Genomic DNA, 16175 nt, shown 5'->3' with positions numbered 1-16175 from the left:
TCATAATATGCATGATAATTAGCTGATTTTTCGACTTTTCCAGAGTATTTTTATTGTTTTAAAGAACTTTTTGACAATGCATCCTAATAAAATATGGTATGATTAAGCACTAGCATATTAGCACTGAGAAATAGCAGTATCGACTGTTAGTTCAATGAAGTAGTGAGAAACATAAATGTGCATTCACAACAGATTTATGTACATGTAGTAGTGTTTTTTAGTGCATTTCCCCAGGCACCAGAATATTTACTTGTGAAAAATACCAGTTTCACAGATTTTTATATTTTTGACCAAGAGAACCAGAGTATTCCTTGAAAATTGTGGAAAAACAAATACCATACAAAAAATATTGAAAGGGTTAATAGTATGCCCTTTCATATATCGAACGTCTTGAAAGAATTAGGATTCTGCAGGTACCAGTGTCACACCCTCAGTTACAATGGCATTTTACAATCATGGACAATAGAAATGTAGGACTACCGTAGGTAGTATACAAGTGGTAGCATAACCAATCAAACAGCAAAGTAAGAGAGTTATTTAAACTTACACCTGTGATACTTTCTTGAAATACGGTTTGGTACGTTACACTATTAAAAAGACTGGGTACTTGTCTATTGTCGCAACTACAACTCACATGACTTATGTCATGTGACATCGAACAATATCAGTGTTGGAAGTCATTATTGGCTAAACTCCAATACTCTCTGTCACAGGTTACAATGTACGCTACACACTGTATTTGCTCTATTAATTAATATTCACAGACACTTATGTAATTGACAGACGTATGTCTGTAATTACAATTCATAATTTCAATGGTTTAAGGAAGAAGCCTACTCAAAATATACCCATAATTTATTCACTTTGCAATTGAACTATAGGATAATATAAATATATTTACTTAAAAAAAAAGTTGTGGGTCATCAGCATATTTTTTGAGAAAATGATGATTGTATTATAGTGAATGGTGGTCATTTTGTTAGTATTCTACTGCTTTATTGCAAGATATAATGCTCCCAAATTGTAGGCTGGTGACATGGTGAGAAAAAATGATATACTGTAGAATACTTTATTTTCGCTTGGAATTTATTTTCGCCATTTTTGCTGAAGGGACGATTCCGTGAAAATAAAATTCAGCGAATTACTTTTTTTCCTATATTTCACATTAAACTCATCAAAAATCAGTGAAAATAAATTCCATACAAAACGCCCAAAAAGCCTTTTCAGCGAAAATTGATTCCAGCAAAAATAAAGTATTCCACAGTATTGTTATTCTGAATTATTTCAGAAATCTGGATTTTAAAAGTCCAAAAAAAAATGTTATTCTTTCTTTAACATTGTGTTCTTGGGAACTGTACTAAAAATAGTGATTTTTAAAAAAGTAATAAGGATAGGTTTCTTAAAAGGTTATAAGGTTTATGGTTTCACAAAATACGATACAGTAACACACAAAAGAAGACTGTTTCATGTTACCTTGAAACTGATTGTACATAACGAATCAATTAATAGATTGTTTACCCCAATAGAAGTGCATCTGTGATAAAAGCTTGCATAAATCAAAAGTTACATTTATTTTAATAAGACATATTTTATCAAAGACGCACATTGTCAATTACGTAAGCACATGCACTGCTAACAGAGCACATACAGTACTGTCTAATACTGAGGGGTGTTATCAGTGTTTCTATTTCACAAAGTTTGTGCATCTATGTATATATACATATCATAGTTACATTATTCTCATTATTATGAAAATAGCGTTGCACATATTCAATTTGGCAGTGATGACAAAACTTTTGAATTTTCTGGGTCAACTCATTTGATATTCTACAATAACAAATGCACGTTATTTTGCTCATAAGGGCTTGTGGAAATGCAGAGAAATTAATAATTAATCATATGGCCCAGACAAATCTTGATGATTCTGGTCATCATCATGTGCATCAGTTAAAAATGTGGTTACATTTTTTTTTTAGAATTATTGAAAAAAAACAAAAAAAACAACTAAAAACACAATTTTTTAAGAGGATTTAAAATAAAAATTTACTGAAAACATTTAAATCTTTTTCTGGATCTAATACTGTAAAAGTACTTTTTTCCCCTGCCGATTTTGCTGAAAGGTGAACCAGTGAAAATAATTGTTTCCTATGTTTTACATTCAACCCATCAAAATAAATGTCATATAAAACAGACAAAAGTCTTTTGTTTTTTAATTCCAGTATTTCAGTATAATAGTATTATAATATACAAGTTAATTTTCCAGGAGTTGTATACATGTACATTGCTATTGGACATATATCAAACACAACTTGGTGCAACAAACCAAACTCTTTAAAGCAAGAGTGGTAGCGATTTTTTCTGCCAACCTTAATTTCGTTTTTTAAAAATAATTGTTATTTTTTTTATTGCGACTGAGCTCAAATCAAAACGATACTCCCGACTTTAGTTGACAAGGCATAAAGTGGCATTTGTACCGCACAACAAACCAATCACAGACATAAGACAAAATCTCTCAGAAATTCAGTATCACGCTATTTAAAGACCCATGGTTCAGTCGTATGGCCAAAATACAAAATATAGGTCACCTAATTTTACTATCAGTTAACACAAAAAAAAATCCCAGACTTTTTACTTGTCAGAGTGAAAACCAAGGGACCTGCAATAGCCATTGAATTTAAAACATACATATTGCGTTTTTCAACCATCACAGGTTCAGTAGAGTACAAGCATATGTAAAAGCATCGTCCACTCACAGTTTGTATCCGTTCATTCTTTTCCCAACAGACCCGATCAGTAACTATATTCATAAGCAAGTATGTTGAAGGTTGTATTTGATTGGGTGTGATAGCAAATTTATCGACCAACCAAATTCATTGTTACAAATTATAGCGATTTTTGTGAGCAGTTTGAGATGATTACAAACATTAACTTTTTCATTTTTAGAAGAATCTTCAGCCTATATTTTCACCATTCATGAGAGTGCAGTAGCAGGAAAGTTTCAACGTGAAGATATAACATCTAATTATGTCTGTCAAAACTCATCATCTTGCATACATGAAAGTATAATGTATGTATTTTCTGTGCTAGATTAGCAATTTGATTGGTTGAGCATTTCTCTATTTCAGCTGGTGGCGCAACTTAAATATTCTATTTTTAATGTTTCCCATTTTCGTCTTCGATATTTATGAATACATACTGAAGTTTGAGGTAATGTACCTATTATTTTGACTTTTGCCAGCAATTTGTGTGAACATTTTTGTGGTTTTTGTGAACATTGCTTTTGAAAACTTGAAATGTGAGCAAAACTAAGCTAGGAACTTGGTATCAGCACTCATTTTCAACCTTCTCTGAGTATCCTAGAATAGTTTCCTTATCAAATCATCATCCCAGTCAATAAATTTACTTGAGGAAGATCGTTTTTCTTTCACATGCGTTAGACCACTAATTTCTTTTAGTGGTTGGAGCACAGACGAACCCATCGATGGGTTGTTCATTGGATTAAAAATGGCAAGGTAATATGGATGGAGTAAGGAGAACATTATACTTTGAAAATGCAAGATGACATAAAGTTGTACTTGTAGGCACATCATGATAACGCAAGGTCACAAAGATTATAGAGACGGCGACTCCGTGATAAACAACATGCATCCCGCGAGTACCACACACAAGGATCGGTCCAAGAACGAATGTGTTGATACTAGTGTATCATTTCTGGTAGAAAACGGCACAATGCAAAGTCTAAATAAATGGAAACTTTAAATGGTCTAGCAGCGAAAACGTTGAAATAACACGGGATTCTGGATCCCGACCGACTGCCAGCGCCCCCAATTTTCCAAATTGAGCGCAAATTCAAATATGCAATCAGTTTGTGCATATATAATTATCAGACCGATAACAAAATTCGGTCTAATTCGTCGTTGTTTTTGGGTGGAAAAATCCCTTGCATACGAACACCTAATTACGCGAAGAACCTAGAACACTAAGCCGGGTTATTTGAAACCGAAATTGTCATCTAAGTGTTAGGCCGTCGCTGATTGGCTGCTCAGCTGGGATGCCCATTTTTAGTTTTAAATACCCCAGGAAAGTGTTCTAGGTTCTTCGTGTAATTAGCTGTTCGTATGCAAGGGATTTTTCCACACAAAAACGACGAATTAGACCGAATTTTGTTATCGGTTGGCTTAATATAACCCCAACGGACCGTATTTTTGTGAAAGATTGGTATTTTTGTCCTGATTTGTAGGAATCTGAAAAACGCGTTTCACAACTTGTCTCTTAATATTTAGTTTTATGCATCATTCAAGATGGCGGCCCCCATATAGTAAATATTGCATTTATTTTATTATCACGTGTGCGCCAGCTGACTGTGGCCACAGACGAGAAAACAGCTGAGAAGCAAAAAAGATGATGTCATTGAAATAATGTTGTTCATAAATTTGGACGACACATTTTTGAGAATAGTGATAATTTTACAAGAAAAATTAACATGTTTATACATACCTGCAAATATAAACACACCGTGACAGACTATCAGGTCCCAGACTCGACACGATGTCCCTAAAATGCTCGAGAAACACAGTTATTTTTAAAGCGCCAAGCAATAAACATGAAGCAACGACACCATCATGTGACTTCGAATTCATCAGCTGTTTGATGGAATAAACCATAATTATATGGGGGCCGATGTCGCATACAGAGGGGACAATGTTGTTCGTCCGTCGCACCATCACCCGATCAGTGATTTGATGTTGACGTGTGTTTTTTTTCAAATAAACCAAAATTGAACAAACTTATATAAAAATAGAAGAAACAATATGGACCTTTCTATTTTTTACGCTTTTGTGACGAGAATGATTGTGTTCACACAATATCAACTTGCATTCAACGTTGTTCATCGTACTTAGACACAATAGAACATACTCATGACCAGGGAATGTATTATGCTGATCAATACATTCTGCACACGGGGGGGAATTATACTCTAATCAAAGAGTTTTTTTGTATTTATATTTAATTATGTTTTATTGCGGTCATCAGGTAAATTAAAATATTTTGAACAATTCTGAAAAGAAAACATTATTTTCCACATTTCTTTATATATGTTACAAACATACATGAATGGGCCAAGCATTTAAGTGTATTTTCCCCATTTTTAATGTGCTTTCCAAGTGTTCGTCTTCTAGTGACAATGAACAGCATTATATTATATTATATTATATTATATTATATTATATTATATTATATTATATTATATTATATTATATTATATTATATTATATTATATTATATTATATTATATTATGCTTTTTGGTTCACGGGTAAAATAAAATAAAAGACGATCACGTAACAGTACAAAAACACCTTGGAACCCCGTAGGCAGGCCGGTGACACCGGTTCGCACTTAAGGGGGTACCAACCCCCCTGCCAATCAAAACATAGGGGAACTAAATAGAGCCTATTTTGGTGTTTGTATTTATCAAGTTATGTATATTGATTATAAATTTGAAAAATAAAATAAAAAAATGATTATCTTCAGAGTTATGATGATTTAAATATGAGAAACCATAAACCTGCGAGGACTTCCGTTTGCGCCATCTTGCCATAAGAAAACGCCCTCATGAGGTATAAACAGGTATGGTAACAAAGCATGATGACGAAATAGTATCTGATTAAATATAAGCAACTTAGGGAGCCACAGGGGAGCCATAACTGGCTGGACTGGTGAATTGACTTCTAGTCTAAGTTGTTTCGACTTTTACGTTAATGTTATTTACAAGCATATCAACATACAAACATTATGGATGTGCGATTGATCGAGACAGGCATTTTGTTTTGTTTTTTGTCTAACTGTCTAATAAATGCTGTTTCCAGTACTGCACTGTGCGGCGTGCAAATTATTCAAAGTATGGATGCTGGAGTATGCAATCTTGAGTTCGTAGGGTGGTGGTGGAAACATTTTCGTCCATGTATTCACGGGGCTGCACTGGCAAATCATGGGACAAGTGTCACAGGAACACCAAGCAGATTGTTCACAGACTTACGTGTAATTTGAAATAAAACTTTCATCCGAACAAGGGGCATCGTCGACGATATACTCTCATCACTCACACTGGACTGAATTGAATCTTCACAGTATACCGTACTTCCCTGATCATAAGCCCGGAGGCATGAACACGTAAAGGAAAAGTAAGGGATGAGCTTATACTCGAGGACCAACTCAGAAAAAATGATTTTGTTTTGGGGTTAAACACTGTAACCATCTTGCAAACAACGAAAAATTATCCAAAAAAAATATTCGTTCACCACGCCGGGCTCGGGAAAATAATACTTATTTTTGAAAAAAAATGCGTCATTGATTTGAACGATACTTACAATGAAGAAACAAACATGTTCATAAAAAACACACACATTTTATTACAATACGATTTACATACCGTCTGAAATAATGGGTAGGGTCTGTGAGGAAACAGTGGACGAAAGCATTTATCATTATCTTCGTTTTGGTATGTTTTCGATCGTACGCAAACTCTCGACGCAAAACAATTTTCCACCATGAGGTTTTTCAGCACGATTTGACCTGGAACAACTTCCTTTGACATAACAGGTCATGTCTTTCATTAACCAATCAAAATGATGTGTCGTAATGATAAAATTTTCCGATTATTGACGATGATTTTTTAGCGTAATGCGGAAGTGAATTACCGCAATGTTAAAATGCGATCTGTAGCACTGATTGCAACGAAAAAAACGATGATTTTTTCCCCCTAAAAACTGGCAATTCGCAATTTCCGAAATATAAACGACGGTTAATAGTAACCGTGGGTAAACTGAGTGTGGAGGAAGAATTTAAACACCTTTCTCGGTCGCCAACATGTCTCATCGTTCAAACCCCCGGGGTTCAAACCATAGGCCTTTCATGATAGTCTCAAAGTAAACCATGCCCAATAACCAGGTACACGCCTTGACGATCACATTTTTGGCTTTTCGAAGGCTACTACTCAAAGAAATATGGATTACTCCAGAATTGCAACATCGATGTTCATCCTGAGTAAATGACAGAGTAGAAACGATGCGAATCACGTTGTGTACGTTCGCCATGCACTCTGAACTTGAAATTAATGCGAGTTTTCTCATAAAACTAAAAGCATGAACCAAACTAACATGCCAATCACGATTATTATGAAATGAAACACACCTTTTACACGCATATTTTAAAGAATATCGTCGACGCCCAGTAAAAACACTCTGGGCTTATAATCGTGAATGCCCTCAACTCGATAAATACCAAGTAAAAACATAGGGATGGGCTTCATACTCGGGAGGGGCTTACGATCGGGGAAGTACGGTACTTTAACGCAATTGGGCTTTCACTCTCAGAATACTGTGGTTCAAACCCAAGTTTTAAAAAGCACATTGTGCATATAAAAGTTGAGTTTATACTAATAGTACACAATTCTAGGCAGCATGAACGGCTATGTACAATGGCGTATACGAATGCGATCAGATACCAAACGTCATAGCTTTGAAAAGTACCCGGATGTTAAATATGTTCGTTCGTTAATTATTCCCCTCCATGAATGGCCTCCATGGCAAGCACTTCAAATGCCTATCCAAGCTACAGTTATAATTAAAACAAAATTAAACCACTGCAATATTATTTCGAATACAGTTTAGAATATACACAACTATAAATTAAGGCCGCATTTAGGTTCGCTTTAATACTTTGAATAAAAATGTCCAGAGGCTCACTCGATCCTTTGTTTTGCCTTTTATGAGGGGAGGCAAGGGGGTAGCTGGTACGGTTTAACGGGAAATAAAAAGGGCTTTTTACAATTTACAAGGAAAAAAGACGTTTTTACAGTTTACAATGTTAAAAAATGAAACATTGAATGGTCCAAAGAGCTCTCCGACTCAAATGCTCCGCCATTACTGCGCTGTGTGTAGAGACGCATGCGCATATTACCCTCGTAATGCTCTTCATTCGGTTAGAGGGCCTTTCACGTCTTGGACATTCAATTTTGTAGTGAATTGTGTCATCTAGTCGTTTTACAGTTTCTGAAATGTAATTTCCCTAGATTTTTTTTTACGATTTTTTTTATTTGGATGTAAATTCTTGTACGTACCGAGAAAAATGACACATTTTTACAGTGTACGAAAAAATATTTGATTGATTACGTTGTACGTCTAGTCTGTGATTACAGAATTACGGAATTTATTTTTTCTATTTACGTTGTACGAACAAAAAATATTGCAATTACGTTGAACGAAAATAACCCTTGCCCCCCTCTTTTATTACGACGGCTGACATGAATTGCAACATTAGACATGCACGCTAAGAAACAGAATATACCTTGTGCCTTGCTCGACATAAAGTGTTTTGAGCGATGGGGTGGTAAAATAGTGAACTATCAGGGGTAAAACTTCTCTCTCTGGGTTCTCCACACTTGCCAGGGGGGAATCTCGTCTCGTCTCTATATCTCGTCCCCTTGAGGTACGGGATCGGGAAAATCACTTTAACTTTACAGTCAAATAAGGCACACACAACGAAATACGTTTCAGCTCTCATCTTAGTCGATCTTTTGGAGCACTCTATAAGACACAGCGCCCTGGGGAAAAGTCCCCAAGACTCTCGCAAGGCTGACCCAAGACTAGCCCAAGACTGGACTGCCTCAAGGCTCGCCCCAGGACTGCCTCGACTCTCGACTGCGTCTGTCGTGGAGTATTCGCCAAGACCAACTCAAACTCTCTTTATTCATTTTCAAAACTCTAACCAATTACAAAACAGTAAAAAGACTCTAGGGCGTAACCTTCAATCATAAAGCCAATCACACTAAGTACTGAATACGTCATATCTTTTGATTAATCGTTCACTACATTAATAACTATGGAATACCAACTGTCAGAATCGCGACGGATATCTCGTAATTAGTTCCAAATCACTGAGCCAAGTTCCGTCCAAAAACTTCAAATAGGCCTACACGATGACAGACATAACACAGCAATTCGCTAATAATCAGTTAATTAAGTCGGTCAACAGATACGCGAAAACAAATTCATGACAGAACCACCAAATCGGAATGCGAAAGTCTGGTTGAAGCAGTCGCGACGCGATGTTATTAAAATAATGGAGTAAGGCGCTATTTGATGGACAATCATAAAAAATGTGTTGAAGTGTGTCAACTTCATCACAAAAGGGGCATTTATCTGAATTGTTCAAACGAGCTTTGAACAGAAATCTCCCCGTTGGAAAGGCACCATGGACAATACGCCACTGTAGATCCCCATATTTGTTAATGACTGGTGTTTCATAGCAATCCTTGAAGTTTGGTTTAGCACTTTCAGGCAGACTAAGGATGTCCCGCCAAACAGTGTCAAGTTTTTGTAAGTGTTGTGTTATTGACAGGACACGTATTAGATATTTATAGATTGCGCCCTTTTCAAACTTATATAGTGGCAAATTTAGTTCATCAGAAAAGTGCAGTTCAAAGCTATGATGTGAAAGAGGTTGATTACACTTCCCGTTCCCTTTGAAGTAAGTGTTGATAGTATCTTTCCATTTGGTAGGAATAGAATCGTGAATAACTTTGATACTGAGATGGAGAATACGCTCCGAATGGATTTTAATTTTATCCGACATATCAGCGGCCTCCAACCAAGTTTTATTCGTTTCTGAGACTAAATCACATACTTTGGTTATTCCCGCGTCAACAAAGTGTCTGAGCGCAAAAGGCTCATTTCTTATGGGATGTATGATGAGTGGGTTGTTAAACAGTGGCTCATTGAGAATATCAGTTACGTTATTATCATTGAACTTACGCACTTTATCTACAGATTTCCAACACTGGAGGAGCTCATAATAAAATAATGGCAATCTTTGTAAAGGTGCTTTGATAGTGGTGCATAGAAGTTGACTTGCATATGACATATTGCTCGCTTGCATAAAAAAAGTAGTCTGTGAACTTAAAACAGGGGTGGTCATGGTTATTATATAGATATCTTTGAATATAGGAAAGTCGCATAGTACTTATGCGTGTTGGAAGATGTGTAACATTTTGTCCACCTCTTTCCAAGGGGAGGTACAGTGTTGCGGCAGATACCCAATGTCGGCCTTGCCAAAAGAAATCAAGGAGCATTTTCTGTACCTTCAGAACTACGTCCGATGGCGGCACAAGGCTATTAAAGCGATACATTAACTGCGATGAAATCAGATTATTAATAATAAGAGCGCGCGCTCTGTAAGACATGCTGTGAACAAAGTGATTCCAGAAGTTGATCTTATTATTTACTTTTGCAACAAGTTCAGCCCAGTTCTGATTTGTATAAGTTTGATTTTTCCCAAGATAAATACCCAACAGTTTCAACCCCTCGCTGTTCCATTTGTTATCGAGAGGGGAGTAGGTGATGTTGCGCCAGCTACCTACCCATAACCCTTCTGATTTTTGGAGATTGATTTTACAGTTTGACGCACGCTCATCACCATGTAACCAGCGACTTAGTAAGTTGAAATCCTGCTTGCGAGTTATGAAAAATTCCACGTCGTCAGCGTGAGCAGTGAGTTTAGAATGTCGTTTTTTGCTGTGAGGTATAACCAACCCTTCAATATTTTCATCATTCCTAATTTTATGAAGTAATCAGCCGAGTAGTGGTTCAATGGCAATGACGTAGAGGGCAGTGGACATTGAACACCCTTGCCTAATGCCACGGGCCACTGTGATGGGTGTAGTAAGGGCGCAGTTAACTCGGACCAGGGACTGGGCATTGGTATACATGAGGCGAATGTAAGAAAGGAAACGGTCACCAAAACCAAAGGCACGAAGAGTATTAAAGAGGTATCCGTGATGTATCCTATCAAATGCCCTTTCCTGGTCAATGGCAACAATAGCCACAGGTGAGTTAGTTAAGTTAGCATAGTCAATACTGTCACGAAGTAGATTTATATTGTCGTGAATATGCCTGTTTGCAATGCTGCAAGTTTGGTCTGGATGAATAATGCTGCCTAAAACACCGCGCAAACGCAATGCAAGCGATTTAGTGAACATTTTGTAATCGCTACATAACAGGTCGCCAGTGTTTTACGTTGGTAACGTCACCTTTTTTAGGGAGAAGAGTGACCACGGCCCTTGTGCAGGATAGGGGGAGCATATTTTCGTTTGTGGCAGCAGTAAATACATCGCACAGACCACTTCCAATGATATGCCAAAAAGTTTGGTAAAATTCGTTTGGTATTCCGTCGATACCGGGAGTACGCCCATGGGGAAGTAGTTTGACCGTGGCACTCAGTTCGTCAAACGTCATTGGTTTGCCAAGGTCATCACGATCTGTTTCATTTAGTTGAGGTAGCCCTTCAAGGAGGCTATTTTGAGCTTCAATGTCAATGTTATCAGGTGTATACAGGTTATTGTAAAAGGTGTGTATGATTTTCCGTATTTCAGTTTGATTTTCAGTAAGAGTGTTATCCTGGTGCCTCAACTGAAAGATCGCCTTTTTGGTCCCCTTCTTTTTCTCTAACTGGAAGAAGAAGGAATTGCAAACATCACTTTCATTTAAAAACTGATGTCGCGCACGGGTAGCACTGCCTTTGTGTTCGCGTTGAACAAGGTGTGCGAGAAGTTTTTTTCTTTTCAGTGTAACTGTTTAAGAGCGGTGCATAGTGTGCAGTACAACGTTCGATGGTTTTAATTTCCATTTCCAATGCTTCTTTTTCGGTTTTGTATTTATTTTGTTTGAGAGTGCAATACTGTTGTGTGAGTAACTTTATTTTATTTTTGCCAATATCCCACCATGTCTGTATATTTACATAATTATTTCGAAGTGTTTGCCACTTCGCCCAAAAATCAGTTAAGATTGCTACATACACTTCATCGCGCAGAAATTTCTGTATTCATACACCACACTGGACTTTTGTTTTTACTGTCGCCAATAGCGATGTTGATGTGGACACGGGAATGGTCAGAATAGGCTAATGCGCCATTGCTTATGTCAATATTCTTAATTTTCCCACGCATACATTTGCTGACATAAAACCTATCAAGGCGCACAAGCGTACCACCCCGCCCCCAAGTAAAGTTTAATGTGTTCCCGTGGTATTGGCGCCATGCATTAAACAGTTTGTGATGATTTAGGACAGATTTGAGGAGCTTTGCAGTGCGCATGTCCGGTTCAGTCCCTCTATTACGGTCAATGTCGGGTTCAGTAGTACAATTAAAATCGCCTCCCCATGATTACTGGGTCATTATTTAGAGAACTGATGAATTGTTCAATTTTAGTGAAGCATTCCACGCGCTTCCAGGTGCATATACATTAATAATGTGAAGAAGATTTTCATTAATTTGAATATGAGCGTGCAACACGTATCCAGGCATGATCTTAGATTGTGATAAAATATTCACAGTTGCACCTGGCGAAAACAAAATCGCCACACCCGCACGATTAACAGTGCCATGAGAAAAAAATACCAAGGCCAATACCTTGTGGCGACACAAGTTTCCAAATATTTTCATCGGAGACAAGAGAGTGTGTTTCTTGTAACATATAAATATTTCAGGGATGATCACGCTTAAGGTAATTGAACACACTGTACCGTTTGAGGGCGTCCCGGCAACCATTGACGTTGTATGTTGCGCATGTCATTGTGTTTGCCATCATAAAAGTGGGAATTAAAAATCAGCGATAAAGTTACCCGTTTTGATTTGCTGTTTAATTTTGTTGATAAGTCTGTGCATGCGAGCTTTATCAGATGTGTTCAACTGCGTGGTATTGCGGTAGTTTATCAGATGTCGGACCAATATTTTAAGATTGGGGCAGAATTCAAAACACTTGTCTATAAATCTACGTGAGTGCAGTGTAGGCACCAAAATAGTTTTGATATTTGCGTTTGATATTGTTGATTCGCTGCTATCAGTACATGTTGAAACATTTGAAATGATAGACCCCTCATTCTCACTACATTCGCTGGCAGTTTCCTCCATATCATCAGCGATTTTATTTTGTGACATAGGTGTGCTGGAAAGGTCTTGTGATTGATCAGTTAAACCACTTAAATCAATGGGGATTTCTGATAGTGGCGAGTAGCGCGGGGATTCAACTGTGAACTCAAGTGAGGGAGATGATGGAAATGGGATTGACTCTGTAAGCTCGGGCTGTGGTTTTGGATTACACACTGTTACATTGGCATAGACGTGGGGGAGGGGTTTGTGGGGTGAAGGGGGAGGCGATGGTGAAACATATGGAAGGGGAAGGAGGGGTTCGTACCCTCTCTTCATCAATCGGACAATTTCGATTACATTTTCATCATTACGTTTTTTAGAACTTGGTTCACATTTATTTTCGTCATTCAACTGGTTATTGTTTTGTTCTTCTCTATGAACTGGTGATTTAGAGCGCGTGCACTTTTTGTTCATATTTTTGGATGAATCTGTGTCCATTTCAGTTTCAATTTCAATGTTATCTGTTGTACCATCGGTCTCATGATTGTTTATCTCAGTATCTGGTGCTTGGGTGTTAATTATATCAGTTATGTCATCGTCTTTGTCGTGCAATGTGTCAGGGGAATTTAAATTAGTTACTACATTCACCTGTTGAGAGTCTGTTGGAGTGCTATTTTGAGCACTATTGTTTTCATCATTCATCATTTGCATATTCGTTGTTTGAGAGTTTGGGCAAGTTTTACGAGTATGTCCCTTCATGTTACATGAAAAGCACGTCAATTCGTCAGACGAAACGTAAATATTGTATGTCTGACCTTGAAAAGTAATAGGTAATAAACCGTTGATATTGAGATCTTTTAAATATACATAAACTTGGCGGCGAAAAGACTTTACGTGTTTCAGTGCTGGTCTTTTGCACCCGAGTGGGATCGCTCGCACCGCGCTCATTACACGCCCGTATTTAGCTAAGGCATCTGTAATAAAATTGTCAGGTAAAAAAGGGGGAACATTTGATAGCACAATTTTTGTAGAAGGGCGGACAAGAGGTTCAACAGAAACATGGAGGTCTTCAATGTCAAGGCCAGCGGCAGAAACCATGTCGACCCATGTAACCTTATTTAAAAAGACAATAACCGATCGGTTCATACGGGATGCAGCCACAATATTACTGGCCCCGACTAAATCTGCAATCGACTCCACATAAGTTTCAACAGGAATGCCATCAATGTTTTCACACCGTACCGCATGGTTTCTAGTGAGGTGATCTGTTGGTGTTGACGGTGGCCTTGTGTGAGCTGCAGCCATCTTGGTTGCCGACTACCTTGCCAAGGCAAAGGCAAAAACACTCCAAAAACCACAATAATAACAAAAACAACAACTATAAATTACTCACGTAAAAGGTAGACGCACTATATATACAACTGTGTAGAAACACGGGCGCACAACGAACGCTGAAAAGCGCTGAAAAGCACCGCGTTCATCCGATTATATTATATTATATTAAATAATTATATGAATTACAAAAGACTTGTAATTATCAAAAGAATGGTCGTTTCCCATTATATCTACAAATATAAATACAGTCCCTGCAGCCAGAAGCAAGAAATTAATAGATCAGAGAACAAAACAATTTCTGTAGATTGAGTACAATTAGTTTTAGTGTTTTCACAAAGGTTTATGAAGGTCTGCCAAAGTGACTTCTGCCAAAATAACTTCACTCACTTCGCAAATTTTCATTTTTGTCACAAATCTTACAAGCAGGAGAGGCCACAATTGGTGGAGACATTTTAGTTAATTTAATGTTTGTTCCAATAATATGTTTGATATCTTCCATTGAAAATTCTTGAGTTTTAATTAATTGTGAGTTTGAGTGTTAATTAGATAAATTGAGTCCGATGTTCGAATATTAAAAGATTATTAAAATACAGTTGTAATTTGGGTGTAAAGCTTACTTATTAGTTTTGGTGTGATAAATAACATACGTATTAAAGCTTCAAGAAAATAATACCGTGACTGAATAAACTGTATTGTTTTATCAAGTTCAAGACATGGGCTCCGGGCACATCAACATTTGACAGTCAGGTCACAGCGCACTGGCACGTATGACTTCGAAAACGTGAAAGTTGTGTTATTGACTCTGGGGTTCACTTGTTGTGTGGGCAAACTGAGTCAATGCAGCTCAGTCTAAATTTTGGATATGCGGGAAAATAACTGTTAGATTCAACAACCATGTCATGGACAGAAATGAATATCTCGAGATTGTATTGTTTATTATACTGATTTATTTAAGAGTAACAAAAATAGCTTCCCACGCACGACTCCCGAAGTGACTCCAGGAGTATCTACAAGCATATCCGAGCATAATCGATTGTCCCTGTGAACGTACTCTGTTTCTGCTTCTAGCTTTCATTTAAATTATCAAGGTGAATCCTTACCCTGTATTTTATAAACTATTTCAGAAACTTGAACGTTCAGTTTTACGTCAACCGCCAGTGAGGGCGTTTCGCCCAAAACGATGGTTGGAGTATTTTCTAGCATGATTTTGTAGTAAGGCACTGAAAGTTGAATAATTATTTTTGTTTTGTTTGTACTAGTATTATTTTTACGCAAGTATAATAATGGCTACTGATATAGTTATAATAAAAGACATGTTCGCTAACAGACTGAACAAAAGAATTGTCGACAGTTTTAAGGTAGCGAGAAGGGGAACATATGGACATGAAAACGTTCCTTCAAACATAGGCGAGTTACTAAAGCTAATAAACAATCTGAATTTTTGAGGATGTTACTCAAATCGGTGTTTGAAATATTAAAGAAACTGTTTGCTTAATGTTTGTCCATAGAAAGGCTTATATGAAGTCACAGATAAAGGGACTGTGATGAAGTGTATATTTAATTGTTCATTGTGTCCGATCAGATGCACTTGAACTATATATATTTGTAAACAGTCATTAATGTTGTAGAACAGTTATGTTTGCCACTGTATTATCACATGCAATTCCATGACAATGGATACTAACATGTCACTAGCAACATGTGCAAGGGTTCCTCTAAATTGCCCCCATTCGTATGAAATTATTTTCTTGAAAACCAAATTAATATGTTTTGCATATGTCAATAAATTGGAACATTTATAAATATTTTGTAGAAATATTAGAAAAAAACTAATTGATTTGCAATAGTCGCTACACTTCTTGGCCCTTCTTCTGTGTTTTCTCAAGACAATGAGAGATGCTTTGTCACGGTATAATG

At 37.0% G+C, this 16175-nt stretch overlaps 1 protein-coding gene across 2 annotated transcripts in view; it reads right to left on the bottom strand.

The window, feature by feature from the left end:
• The window catches only part of LOC100379062 (uncharacterized), a 29225-nt gene extending 24582 nt beyond the window's left edge, over positions 1-4643 (bottom strand). The window contains exon 1 of one of the 2 annotated variants that reach the window (XM_085499856.1): positions 4498-4643. The gene's annotated coding sequence lies outside the window, so the exon portion shown is untranslated. Of the gene's footprint in view, positions 1-547; positions 627-4497 lie in introns of those variants that run through there. The other variant, XM_085499857.1, reaches the window with a different exon arrangement.
• Positions 4644-16175: the final 11532 nt, after the last annotated feature.

Source organism: Saccoglossus kowalevskii, chromosome 1, assembly GCF_978046115.1.
Source record: "Saccoglossus kowalevskii chromosome 1, keSacKowa6.1, whole genome shotgun sequence".
In the NCBI taxonomy this organism is placed as follows: Eukaryota; Metazoa; Hemichordata; class Enteropneusta; family Harrimaniidae; genus Saccoglossus; species Saccoglossus kowalevskii.
This window is presented reverse-complemented; position numbering and strand designations above follow the sequence as displayed.